The 14,074-nt window shown below is 38.7% G+C and overlaps 1 long non-coding RNA gene across 4 annotated transcripts; it reads right to left on the reverse strand.

The window, feature by feature from the left end:
• Positions 1-10,722: 10,722 nt before the first annotated feature.
• Positions 10,723-13,836, reverse strand: LOC138882235 (uncharacterized). Of its 4 annotated transcripts, none has more exons than XR_011403704.1 (4): positions 13,564-13,836; positions 12,395-13,034; positions 11,990-12,140; positions 10,723-11,845 (listed from the first exon to the last, which is right to left on the reverse strand). It is a non-coding gene; the product is annotated as an uncharacterized lncRNA (long non-coding RNA). The 4 variants fall into 4 exon arrangements; XR_011403705.1 differs by having other exon boundaries at positions 10,723-11,289; positions 11,378-12,140; XR_011403703.1 differs by lacking the exon at positions 11,990-12,140.
• Between the last annotated feature and the right edge of the window lie 238 nt (positions 13,837-14,074).

A 14,074-nucleotide genomic window follows, 5' to 3' on the forward strand; every position in this document is an offset into this window, starting at 1 on the left:
GGGCTGATGTGAAAATTTTCAATAAGTCCAGTTAGAGATATGACACTCGAATAGTAGCATGGAATATGAAAAAGAAAATCAATTCGGTAATGAGGGAAAATTGTATAATTACCACACGGATTATGTCTAGCAAGTGTAAGAAAAACAAAGTGAGTAGAATGATCACCGAGTTTAGTTATTGATGATAAAATGATCACAGAAAGCTATAGAATCATGCCCAGTTATGTATCACGAGGGTAGTGCCATTGCACGAGACTCTAGTCTTCGGAGTACTGGTTAAAGGCTTAGCTCACAACAATTCTATAAGTGTTTTCAGGAAGTTCTTAAGAAGATAAAGTGCGGGAAGTATAACTCATGATTGCGGTAGATAAGAGAACTTTGGTAAAAGAAGTTCACCAGCCAAGATAGAAGTTCGACTTCGGACTCTAAAAGATGACAGAGTTGTTGTCTAGAATATGACTTGTTCCCCCTTAGTAGGCGAAGTGAAGGAGAAATAGTTTGATGATCCCTACTTGTTGTAGCTTAAAGAGGAGATTCACAAGTATAAGATGATGGCTTTCGAATAAGGGGGAGATGATGGTACTTTGAGGTACCAAGATTGTGTGTTCTAGACATAGATGGATTTAAAAAGGGAATATCATGTTAGAAGCCTATAATTCCGGGTATTATTTCCATCCAGGTCCCCCAAATATGCATCATGACCAAGGAGATTGATTAGATGAACTACATGAAAAAGAACGTCGCACACTTGCGGCCAATTGTCTTAATTGTCAGCAAGTGAAAGTCGAGCAGCAGAAAGCCTAGTATTTTATCACAGAATACACATATTTTGTGTGGAGATGGTAAATATGAAATTTATAAATGGGATTATCTTTATCATTTTAAAAGCATGATTTGATTGGATGATTGTAAATCGACTTACCAAGTCAGCACATGTTTTGCCAGTAAAGACTACAGATTCAACAGAAGATTATACCAAGTTATACATTCAGGAAATCGTCTAATTACATGGGACTACGTGGTCCGTCATTTGGGACTATGGTGCTCAGTTTAAAATGAACTTTTAAAAGTTCTCTCAGAAATGATTAGGCACACGTTTTTCATCCTCAAAAAAGATGGCTAGGCAGAGCGCATTGTTCAAACAATTGAGGATATTTCCTTGATGTTAAAAGTAATTGGGATGATCACATACCTCTTATTGGCCTTGCTAATAATAACCTACCATTCTAGTATCAAGATGGCACCGTACGAAGCTATGTGTGGGGGAAGGTATAGATCACCAATTGGTTGGTTCGAAGTTGGAGAAGTGGAGTTATTAGGACCTTATTTGGTCTATCAGACTATAGAGAAAGTTAAGTTGATTCAAGAGCGTTTGAAGAAAACTCAGAGCCACCAAGACGTCCTATTCGAGCGTGCGGCATAGAGACCTAGAGTTTCAAGTTGATGATTGGGTGTTTTTGAAAGTTTCGCCTATAAAAGGCATTATGAGATTTAAGAAGAAGGGAAAGCATAGTCCCTACTATATTGGGCCATATAGAATCTTGCAAAGGATCGGTCAATTAGCTTATGAGTTGGAGTTGCCACCAGAATTAGTGGTGGTACAACTAGTATTTTGCGTGTAACGTTATTCAAGTTTCCAGCACTCAAATACTCATGTCAGTTCAGTACTCAGATACTTATGTCAGTTCAATACTCAGATATTCAAGTCCGTTCAATACTCAGCTACTCATGTCAGTCCAATACTTAGATATTCATGCCAGCTTAGTACTTTGATATTGATGTTAGTTCAATTCTCAAATATTCGTGCCAGTTCAATATTCAGATATCCATGTTAGTTCAGTATTCACGTATTCATGGCTGATCAATATTTAGTCAATGCAGTTCAGTTCAGTATCTCAACAGGTCAGTAATCATGTATTCATAATATTTCAGTATTCTCATATCTCCATAACACCCATTTAATGACCATAGATAGCCGTAGTTGCAGCCAGGACCATCATTCGAGGACGAATGATCCCAAGGGGGAGATAATGTAACACCCCGTAATTTGAATCGGTTGTGGATGCATTAAACGAGTATTAGCGTGATGGTAATTGAGTGGTTATGATAATAAGTATACGAGGCATATTATAGGTGATTTGGGGTCTAAGGAGAGGCTTAAGTCCAAGCCAATTTGCAAATTTTCATTATAGCTGAAAATTTGCAAATGAGTATGCACAAGACCTCAATTTGGTCGAGCATATCTACCTGGATATAATGAGTTGTGTGATGCACAACCTATCAAATTAAATATCTTTGAGTCTAGTTTCCAACGCAACAAAGCGTTCGTCATTTGGAGGTGTATACAGAAAGTTATGACCATTTCACTGGGCAGGTGTCACTAGCGCGAACAGGAGCGCGAAGTCGCGCGTTTTTGCTGAGTATTCTGCCTCCCGCGCGCGAACAGGCGTGCGAGCTCGTGCGTCTAGAAGGTTTTAAATATCTTAAAGACCGAAAATAAGAGAAATTGAGTCATTTCTCAAGCTTAGGGCTTCCTCTACACCCCCAACTCGACCAAGGCATCCAATTGCACACCTAAGGTGAGTTTTTAAGTGTGTTATCATGGTGATTTCACTTCTCAATCACTAGTTACAACATGATTTTGATTGGGTTTCATAGGATTTCTTCAAAATCTCAAGAACACCCCAAAAGTTGTCTTTCAAGATTTGGTCTACAAGAGGTAATCCTACACCTTTAGACTTACATATATGGTGTTATTATGGAATTATGAGTATGAATCAAGTATTACAACTTATGGTATGGTGATTGGAAGTCATAAATTCCCAATTTAAATGCATGACCATGGTAGGGATTTAAAGGTGATTATTTGATAGGATTTGTTGGTTGGGTGTGAATGGATGGTCATACATATGTTGTTGGAAGTTATAAATCTGTTAGGAATGATGGTGGAATGAATTGTTGGTTAATGGTGATAGTTGGATGAACCAACACTATAGTAATGAGGTGTAAATATCTATGCCTACAAGGTATTTGATAATATGCCTAAATGGCATAAGTTATGGAATTTATTACTAATATTGGGTTCCATTGGATGTTGTTGTTGTAGATTGAAGGTTCTTAGTAGTGTGGATCATTGTAGTATCACTAAGGGGTAAATTGAGGTATGTAAGGCTAACTCTTTACGTTTGGGAATATCTATGATTCTCCCTACGTCCCATTCATCATGAACATTACTAGTTTCCTCAGAAAGTAATTATGCCTTGGTTCCATGAATAGAAGTAGAACTTATATTCTCTAGATGACATAGTTTCATAATCATTCGATATTCTATGAGTTTCAATTATGACAAATCAACTTATTATGAATACTCATCTCAGTTTAATCTTATTCACTATACCAGTATCATGTAAGTCGGTATGGCTCATTATTTCAGTATCACATATTAAAGTATGATTCTCAGTTCCTGATTTAAATTCCTGAATGTTGACACCTGCATTTGGGCCTGAGGCCGCAGTTTATGCTTTATGCATTTTGGACCTGAGGTCACAGTTATGTATACGTATACTTGGGCCCAAGGCCGCAGTTGTGCACATATATATATATATATACATATTGGGCCTGAGGCCGCAGTTTAATGTTCAGATAAACAGGTTGTTCATCATTCAGAAGAGGGAGTATTCACATCCTTACTTCCTTGTTCAGTTATCAGTTTATCAGCTAACAGTTCAGTTTCAGTTTCAGTGTTGACAGTTCTTTTGTTCCGCTATTTTACATACCAGTACAATTCAAATGTACCGACGTCCCTTTTGCTCGGGGCCTGCATCTCGCGATGCAGGTAATGATTTACAGGTTGATGATTCAGAGCGCTAGGATTCTCGTACCAGCTATTTGGTGATCCCTAGTTCTTTTAGGGCATTATCATTGCTACAGTCTTCAGTATTCACATACAGTCAGTGTTTTTAGTACTCAAATAGAGGCTTCATAGACTAGAGTAACAGTTAGACAGAGTCACAGGCTTTTATATTAAGCTATGTTGGTTACAAATATGTTTCAGAATTGTATTAGTATTTTCGCACTTTGATTTATATCATCCAGACTTTCGGTATATCAGCATGTGTTAGTTTATCTTCTGCATTCAGTATGTTATGATACCACATGTTGATTCAGTTAGCCAGTTGGTTCGCTCGGTCACATGTAGTCAGGCACCGAGTACCGTGTTACGTCCAAGCCTAGGTTCAGGGCGTGAAAGTGACCTTAGCCTTGCTGGGGTTGCCTCGTTTAGAGTAGAGAGGGACTCCTGATCATTCTACCTGTAGGGTTATCTTATATATGAAGGCTCGGCGCATGGTCGAGAAGGGGTGTTTGGCTTATTTGGCATATGTCCGTGATTCTTGTGCTGAGGTTCCTTCTATGGATTCGGTGCCTGTTGTTTGTGAGTTTCCTGAGGTATTTCCTTCAGACCTATCGGGTATGCCACCCGATAGGGATATTGACTTCTGCATTGATTTGGCTTCGGGCATTCAGCCCATTTCTATTTTGCCATATCGCATGGTCCTGCCAGAGTTGAAAGAATTGAAGGAGCAGTTGCAAGACTTCCTTGATAAAGGTTTTATTAGACCTAGTGTCTCGTCTTAAGGTGCGCCGGCGTTGTTTGTTAAGAAGAAGGGCGGATCGATGAGGATGTGTATAGATTACCGATATTTAAACAAGGTTACAATCAAGAATAAGTATCCATTTCCAAGGATTGATGATTTGTTTGATCAGCTTCACGGTGCCAAGGTATTTTTGAAGATTGACTTGAGATCTGGCTACCATCAGTTGAGGATTAGGGCATCCGATGTCCCTAAGACAGCTTTCCGCACTCGGTACGGGCATTATGAGTTTTTGGTAATATCATTTGGGTTGACAAATGCCCCAGTAGCTTTTATGGATTTGATGAACCGAGTGTTCAAGCCTTACTAGGATTTGTTCGTGATAGTCTTCATTGATAATATTTTGATCTATTCCCGCAGCCGGGAGGAGCATGAGCAGCATCTGAGAGTAGTTCTTCAGACCTTAAGAGATAGTCAGTTGTATGCTAAGTTTTCGAAGTGTGAGTTCTGGTTGAGTTCAGTTGCATTCTTGGGTCACGTTGTTTCGGTAGGAGGTATTCAAGTAGATCCAAAGAAGATAGAGGCAGTCAAGAACTAGCCTAGACCCGCATCAGCTACAGAGATTCGGAGTTTCTTGGGTTTGGTAGGCTATTACCGTCGGTTTGTAGAGGGGTTTTCATTTATTGCAGCCCCGATTACCAGGTTGACACAGAAGGGTGCCCAGTTTAGGTGGTTGGACGAGTGTGAGGCGAGCTTTCAGAAGCTCAAGACAACTTTCACTATGGCGCCAGTGTTGGTTTTGCCCACGGGTTCGGGGCCATATACAATTTATTGTGACGCATCTCGGATTGGACTTGGTGCGGTGTTGATGCAGGATGGCAAGGTCATTGCTTATGCTTCGCGGCAGTTGAAGATTCATGAGAAGAACTATTTGGTTCATGATTTGGAGTTAGCAGCCATTGTTCACGCGTTGAAGATTTGGAGGCACTATCTGTATGGGGTATCATGTGAGGTGCTCACGGATCACAAGAGTTTGCAATACTTATTCAAGCAGAATGAGCTAAATTTGAGGCAGAGAAGGTGGTTGGAGCTGTTAAAGGACTATGATATCACCATCTTATATCATCCGGGGGAAGGCCAATTGGTGGCCGATGCTTTGAGTAGAAAGTCAGCTAGTGTGGGCAGTCTTGCGTATATTCCGGTCGGTGAGAGATCGCTTGCTTTCGATATTTAGGCTTTGGCCAATCAGATCGTGAGGTTGGATATTTCTGAGCGCAGTCGTGTATTAGCTTACACAGTCGCTCGTTCTTCTTTATTGGAGCGTATCCGAGATCGGCAGTATGATGATCCTCATTTATGTATCCTTAGAGACACGGTACAGCACGATGGTGCCAAGCAGGTTACATTAGGAGATGATGGAGTTTTGAGACTACAGGGTCGAGTTTGTATGCCTAATGTGGATGGACTCCGAGAGTTGATTTTGGAGGAGGCCCATAGTTCCCGGTACTCTATTCACCCGGGCGCTTCCAAGATGTATCAGGATTTGCGACATCATTATTGGTGGAGAAGGATAAAGAAGGACATTGTTGCATACGTGGCTCGGTATTTGAACTGTCAGTAGGTTAAGTATGAGCATCAGAGGCCCGGTGGTTTGTTCCAGAAGTTTGAGAATCCTGAGTGGAAGTGGGAGCGTATCACTATCGACTTCGTTGTTGGACTCCCACGGACTCAAAGAAAGTTCGATGTAGTGTGGGTTATTGTTGATAGGCTGACCAAGTCAGCACATTTCATTCCTGTGGAAATCTCTTATTCTTCCGAGAGGTTAGCTAAGATCTATATCCGGGAGATTGTTCGTCTTTATGGTGTGCCCGTGTCTATCATTTCGGACCGAGGTACGCAGTTTACCTCACATTTTTGGAGAGTAGTTCAGCATGAGTTGGGCACACGGGTCGAGTTGAGATGATTCAAAAACGAAAGTTGTAGCCCTTCGTGTCTCGTTGACATCTGTAGAGAAAGTTATGGCCAAAATACTAAAGCATGTCACTGCAGTCAACATTCTCCGCGGTGAACTCCGCGACCGCAATCCTTTTTGTGCGGTCCGCGAAGAGGGTTTGAGAGGACTATATTTAAGCGGACTTTTCAGTTAGTTTTCACTTTTCAAAAACCCTAAAATGTAAGAGGCGATTTTCCAAACACTCTTTCTTCTCCAAAACACCAGTAAGTGATTTCTAACTTATTTCTTTCACTCCTTAACTTCTTTTAACAAGATTTCATCGTAGAATCTAGGGTTTTCATGGTGGAATTGGGAATTTTGGGAAAACCTAAGAATATTGAAATTTGGGGATTTAGACCTCAAATTGAGGTCAGATTCCAAAACCAATTATATATCCAGGCTCGGGGTGAATGAGTAATCGGGTTTTGGTCTGAATTTCGGGTTTGGACTAAGCGGGCCTGGGGTCGATTTTTCACTTTTGGGGAAATCTTTATAAAAACCTATTTTCATGCATTGGGGTTGATTCATTTAGCATTTATTGATATCATTAAGTAAATTGTGGCTAGATACAAGCGAATTGGTGGTGGAATCAAAAGGTACAGCGGTAGTAGAGGCTTAATTGTGTTCGTGGCTTTGAGGTAAGTGTTTGGTCTAACCTTAGCTTGAGGGATTAGGAATCAAGTCCTAATTGTTATGTGTTATTTGTTGAGTACGACGTATAGGCATAGTGACGAGTATTTATATGTCGATGTCAAGCATGCCCGTGAGTCTTAAATTGAAATCGTTGTGTTCTTAATAAGTACTACAAATGCCTAAATTGTTGATTCTCGGTGTTGGGCAAGAATTATGATTATTCTCGTGGAAATTGTTTATGGTTGAGTATTGGCAGTAGTTGAGGTTTCATTTGTGAAGTTAAATGTTGGAACAAGTTTGGTTATAGTTGATTCCCTTGTCGGGACGAATTTACTTCTTATTATCGATTCCTTTGTCGAGATATTGTTGTTCCCTTATTGTTCCCTTGTCGGGACTCTTTGAGATTTGTGTTGAAAAATTATATATTTTGGATCGGGTTGCACGCCGCAACAATATTATATATTTGGATCTGATTGCACGGCGCAACAATATTATATATTTGGATCGGGTTGCACGCCGCAACAATATTATATTCGGATCGGGTTGCACGCCGCAATAATATATATGATATGGATCGGGTTGCACGCTGCAACAGTGTTTTATGATTTGGGGTCGGGTTGAGTGCCGCAACAATGCAGGATAAACGTGGATATTGATTTGTTACTGTTTCCTTATTCTTTCTGCTGTGAAATTTTATACCATTCTTTATGCCTTTCTCCTGAATTTTCGTTGTTAAATAATATTTCCCCACAGCATATCCCTTTCCCATCTTTAACTGCTATTTTTCTTTATCATTACTTGCTATATATATATGCTTTAACTGCACAGGCTTAGTTGGTAGTCATGTCCTAGCCTCGTCACTACTTCGCCGAGGTTAGGCTAGGCGCTTACCAACACATGGGGTCGGTTGTGCTGATACTACAATCTGCACTGTGTGCAGATCCCGGAGCAACATCTTTCGGACCGTAGCTTTGGGTGGCTGCCTTCAGTCCAGTCGGAGATTCCGAGGTAGTCCTGCAGGCGTCCGCAGGCCTTGGTGTCTTCTCCTATCTTCTTTGTCTGTTTCTTTTATCTATTTCAGAAACAGTATTGTATTTATTTTTCGGACCTTGTTTGTAGTATTCCTAGACCGTCTGTGAAGTTGTGATACTAGTCTTGGGTAGTTATTGTATGGATTGGTTTTGGCATTTTTCTTGAATTATTACATTTCAGTCTTCAACTTATTAGATTTCCGTTGTTTATCAATTGTTGGTTATTAATTGTAAAAGGACTAAAATGGAAAAAGGTAAATAATTCAAATGGTTGGCTTGCCTAGCTTTTATTAGTATGGTCTATCACGACTCCCGAGGGTGGGAGATCCGGGTCGTGACAATAAATCTGAACGAAAACACTGTTCAAAATCCGAAAAATATTTCAGCATATTATAATGGAGTTCCAGCATAAGTATATTAGAACTCCAGCATATTATAATGGAGTTCCAGCATAAGTATACTGGAACTCCAGCATAATATACTGGAGTACCAGTATAATATACCGATCCAGTATAATATGCTGGAAGTTCATACATAAGTGCTCCAATCTCTAGTATATTATGCTGGAACTTTCTACGTGTTTGAGTTCCAGCATAATATGCTGGAAGTTCATACACAGATGCACCGATCTCCAGTATATTATGCTGGACCGGTCCCTGTTGTAGCAAAATAGTAGTTATTTTTCAATTACTTTATAAACGCTGGCTATTTTTTAATAAACAGTCCAAAAACTGACTAGCCCGTATTATTTTGACAATATTACTAGGGTTTTAATGCTTTTCTGGTCCCACAATATTTTGGGATGCTTGTACATTCCACTACCAAAGTACTAACTTTTTTTTTTTCTTTCTAATCTTAGTTAAAAGCCAACTTGCTAAAAAAGGCTTAGACTTTCGTCCACTCTATAATAGGTTTCCAATATTATAGAAACAATAAGTACTACAGCTCTCTTCCACTTAATTATAAAAGAATTAATCATTCATTTTTTGTAATACGAAACATGCGAAATATGTTACATAAAATAAATGTGACGAATAATATCATAATGAAATTCAATTAAGCTAATCACCACGCATATTTATAACGTACTACGGCTCTCTTCCACTTAATATTTTTAATCACTCGTTTGTAATATGAAATACAATATATTTCTAACATACTATATATAGGCACCAGCATTCTGTACCGTATAGATGCCCAAAATCCTACTCAATTACTTGCTGTGGAACAACTTAATTACGTACTGAAGTCCTTCTGAGCAAATGCACTTGCTAGTCCTTTAGCAGAGACAACACAACAAAATAAATAGAAAAGAAAGTCATTAGATAGGGTGTAAGGAGTTTCCACTATAATCAGAATATTTATAGGTATATATTCTTCCACACCTTAGTATAGAAGATTAAAAGCAGAGAAATTAAGCCTATACAACAAGTAGTATTTCTTTATTTTTCCAGCTCCTAGTAATTAAGGAACTAAGTTCTTCTTCAGCTAGTAGGGATGGCAATGGGGCGGGGCGGGTGCGAGACGAAAATTTGGCAAAATCCACAAAAATTTCAACCCGCCCCGCCCCACTTAATTTTTTCTTTCTTTTTCCTTTATCATTTCCTATTACTAATACGATATCTTGACTTATGTAATATCATTTTGGTGAATATGTCACTGTAAGAAATAGGATGGATACAGAACTTGTAGTAGGTTTATAGAATAAATTAGAAAAATAGATTTAAAGATTCTTGTAGCTACTACCTAGGAGTTAGCTAACGATTTTGTTCTGGTTTTGTAAGTTTTTTTCCTGGTGATGGTGATGATGAATAAAAAATTTCTTTCACCAAAAAAGACTTGACAATCATGTAACTAAGAAATATTAAGATAAAATTCAAAGTTGTTCCGCATTAAACCCGCAACCCGCCCCACTTTAAAAATTTTAAAATTTGTTTTAACCTGCCCCACCTCGCACCCGCCCCGCACCATTGCCATCCCTATTAGCTAGACCCTCCCATTCAGATGCTTTCCTTGTAGCAGCAGTAAAAATTGCATGGGGCGCCCTACTTGGTCGCCCCCATTTAACCTATACCCATTTTTTTCAAAATTTTTAACGTGTACCCACTTTTTAAATAACTTCAGCCCCCTTTCTCCTCCTCCTTCTCCTCCTTCATTTTCTTCTTCTTCTTCTTTCTGAAGATTAGCAATGTAGTTAATGTTAATGATTGGCTATGTACTTGTTTGTATGGATTACAGTTCCTCTTCTCTTTCTTGACTCTGTCTATGCTTCCTCCTCGCCATGTTGCATATTGCTTTTTTGCTGGTGAAACGAGAAAATAGTTTTCATTGTACCAAATTAAATACTCATATTGTACGTACCTGATTTGATCTTCTCAAGTGCTTCACATAATGCATTTTTGTGTTTAGACTTCAACACACTATAATATTTTTTGTTGTTGTATTAGTGGATTCTTGAAGCTTAGAAACTAAATAATGAGTATACCAAAGTAGCTTTCTGTAGCAAGAAACAAACCCTACAACATGTTGAAGTTAATCCAAGGTTGAGAAGAGCAAGGTTGCAGAGACTAATAAGCCGAAGAGGCCTACAACATGCTGAAGTTAATCAAATATAGAACAAAAACCCCAGTTACAAAACAAAAACTTCACCAGTTACAAAACAAAAACTTTAGCTCTAGAGCTGAAGTTCGTCAGTTACAAACAAAAACTTCAGCTCTAGAGCTGAAGTTCGCCAGTTACAAAACAAAAACACAAAAACAAAAACTTCAGCTCTAGAGCTGAAGTTCGCGAGTTACAAAACAAAAACTTCAGCTCTAGAGCTGACGTTCACCAGTTACAAAACAAAAACTTCAGCTCTAGAGCTGAACTTCAGGCCCGACTACTAGAATGCTGAAGTTTTGCATGACTGCCTTTGCTACTTCAGCCCCGTATGCTGAAGTTATGCGAAAAAGCGGGTATGCTTGCAATTGTTTTTGTAAAGCGGACATAAGTTAAAACGTGACATAAAAAACGGGTATAGATACAAATGTATATAGATGACCTACAAAAAATAGACCAAGAAAACAACATAAATAAGTAATATATAAGAATCGAATTTGCTAGAGAATGAAAAATATGATTAATTATACCTTAGTAGGGATGATGATCTTGTAGCTCTTGGATGCTCCACCACAGCCTTTTGTATATGGATTTGGTGGGCAGGGAATGAAATTCCCCAACATCTTATCAAGACAAAAGAAAATCAGACAGGGCTAGCATTTTTTGCAGTGCATGATATATAAACAATATCCACTTGGTTAAAGTCCAGAATTTTAGACAAGACACTCGTTATTGCTCTCTTTCTGTAACCTTTATCATATGACGCACCGGTTCCTGCACTACTCAGTTTGTTAACAATCACATTGCCCGCATTCTTGGTATTTGTTGCATACTTCAGTGTTGCAGCCCAGAAGTAGTCAATATCTTTTATTTTTTGGCTAGAGCAATAGCCGTAATACCTCCTTTCACGTGTCCACAGTATGTCATCGGAACGACCGTGGATCAGGATATACCAAGCATTTGTTAAGAGCTGCTCCTAACTATTTGGCCGTTATCCACTGTAAGTACATGTAAAATTAAGCATATATATCAATTAGTACAAGAATAGATGAAGATTTTTGAATTCTATGTTAAAAATATACTACTAATAATTTTAAAAAAAAAAACAGAAACTATGCTAATAAGTATTTTTAAGAACATACTGATCACGTTAGTCTCGTGTTGAGGTAGATCACATTTTAGAGTATATCCGGTACTGTTTGCAGGCCAAAGGCCATGCATGGTGAAACTTAACTGAACAGGATTTTTGTAGTTATTCCTCCCACAGAATGTGGGTGCCCATTGTAATACAATCTGCATATTATAATAGGTGGTCGATTGAGAAATTACTTGGGGGGTTTTTTTTTGGGGGGGGGGGGGGGGGGGAAGCAGTGAAACTAAAAAGCACTGCAATGCAAGTTACCAACAAATTATGCAATGCTGTTTTTTTGATGATTAGTACTAGTATATATATTTTTAACATGTATAAAATTCAAAAATCTTCATATATATATACACATATATTCTTGTAGTAATCTTTACATATGCTTATTTTTCAATGTACTTACAGTGGAGAACAGAGAAACAGTTAGGGGCCGCTCTTCACAAATGTTGGTATTGTCTGATTAGCGGATGATATACTGTGGACACATGAATGAAGGCATCATGGTTGTTGCTCTAGCCAAATAATAAACAATTCTGGGCTGCAGTACTGAAGTATGCAACAAACACCAAGATTGCGAGCAATGTGATTGTTAACAAACTGAGTGGTGCAGGAACCGGTGCGTCAAATGATAAAGGTTACAGAAAGGGAGAAATAACGAGTGTCTTGTCTAAAATTCTGGGCTTTAACCAAGTGGATGTTGTTTATGTATCATGCACTGCAAAAAAATGCTAGCCATGTCTGATTTTCTTTTGTCTTGATAAGATGTTGGGAATTTTATTCCCTGCCCACCAAATCCATACACAAAAGGCTGTGGTGGAGCATCCAAGAGCTCCAAGATCATCATTCCTACTAAGGAATAATTAATCATATTTTCCCTTCTCTAGCAAATTCAATTCTTAGATATTACCCCTGGTTGGATCATTAGCCATATATCATGAACAAATTCCGCGTCACCAGTCAAGAGGGCAATGTAGTCATCAAGCAATATCAGATCCACATAAAGTAAATTGTCTGGCCCTTCAATCTCTTCAAACACCTCATTGCTGAAATCAAATGAAAGAATGCTGCAGTTAAAATCTTCCCTTATCAGCCAGTAATAAGCTCCATTCAGATAAGCATTACCATAGGCTTCTAAACAGTCATTATAGTTTTTCCAAAATTTAATTTTAGGTGTAACGATTCTACATGAGTCCGTAGAATAAGAGTAGACAGCTGCATATTCATACTCACTAACGTGGAAATTATAGTAAACCACCTTATAGTCATTAGTCCAGGGATCTAATCCGAGCCCAAATTGAGTGTACTCGACATTGGGTGCAGGGAGGGGTCTTGCTTCCCTGGTCGCAGGATTCCACAACGCCACTGCGGATACAATCAGGATTATATCTATGGATATATTCAGGATTTTCATGTAAAGGGGGTGTCAATGTACAAACACCATCAGCCGAAATCAAAGCGACGGGAGGAGTATCATCGCGTGCAGCATAATCATAAATCGGGTATTGGGAAGGCTTATTCTTGCTACAAATTCAATGTTTTCTAATAAAAGTGCGGCTGTTGATAAGAACATACCAGTTATTGCACACGCATTTGAATCGCAACGACGACTTCAGGGGCAGCCTGAGTAGAATTTCTCCGTCTAAATCTTCAGGGAAAGGCCGACGACCAATTTCGCTGGTGGCCATAGCAGAGGAATACACAACAATGGAGATGGAAAAAGAAAGCACAAAAAGAAGTGATCGGAAAAGGCTAGATCGCCATTAGAGGTTGCTGAAGAAAATAGACAATTAAATCATACTCCCTGTGTTGCAGCACAGTATCGAAGCTATTTCTTCTTGATTCGTTCAAAAAGATATACTCTTTTTAAAATTTGGAAACAATTTAGCTTAAACTTTCAATTCTAACCTTAATGATAAGCTTTTATAACCACATAAATACTCTAGACTTTTTTTGACTTGTTTACGACCACAAGTTTAAAAATTCTTCATTTTTTCTTAAATTCCGTGCTCAATCAAACAAGTTCACATAAATTGAAACGGAGAAAGTACTATATTATAAATAGGAACACTTTAAGTTAAAGTTG

This window comes from Nicotiana sylvestris, chromosome 11 (genome assembly GCF_000393655.2).
Source record: "Nicotiana sylvestris chromosome 11, ASM39365v2, whole genome shotgun sequence".
In the NCBI taxonomy this organism is placed as follows: Eukaryota; Viridiplantae; Streptophyta; class Magnoliopsida; order Solanales; family Solanaceae; genus Nicotiana; species Nicotiana sylvestris.